The sequence below is a fragment of the Geospiza fortis genome, unplaced genomic scaffold (genome assembly GCF_000277835.1).
Source record: "Geospiza fortis unplaced genomic scaffold, GeoFor_1.0 scaffold318, whole genome shotgun sequence".
NCBI lineage: Eukaryota > Metazoa > Chordata > Aves > Passeriformes > Thraupidae > Geospiza > Geospiza fortis.
The window spans coordinates 2,661,695-2,662,229 of NW_005054371.1; positions in this window are offsets into that span (position 1 = coordinate 2,661,695).

Here is a 535-nt window from a genome sequence, read left to right on the forward strand (position 1 = left end):
AGAAGTTAGTTTTCTGCTGAGAAAAAGTATATGTATATAACCAGGAAGAAGCAAAGGTATTACTGTGGCAACTTTGCTTTGTCAGTATTAAATACAATGGTACTCCTTGGAATATTATTTTTAATAAAAGTTGTATGTGGTACTTTTAGTTTTAAAGCATTTTCTGTGGGGTCTTTTGTTGTTTTGTGGGGTATTTTTTAGTTTTGGTTTTGTTTTGTTTTTCCAATCACGATTTGGCCAAATTAATTAGGAATGTAACTTAGACTAGAAATCCACAATGCTTGAAACAGCAAGGTGTTGGAATTACCACACATTTGTTATACTGTTGTAAGAAGGCTTTCTATAATGGAAGCAAGGTGGCAAGACAGGATTGAAATTTCTTAGGAATGAATGTAACTTGTTAAAATGACTTCATTTTAATACCAAGATATTTTAGAATATCTGGGATTCAGTACTAGGATCTGCAACATCACAATCATTTAATCACCTCAGCTGGTTTTGCCTTTTCCTTTTTTACACATTTGATGTGTTCACA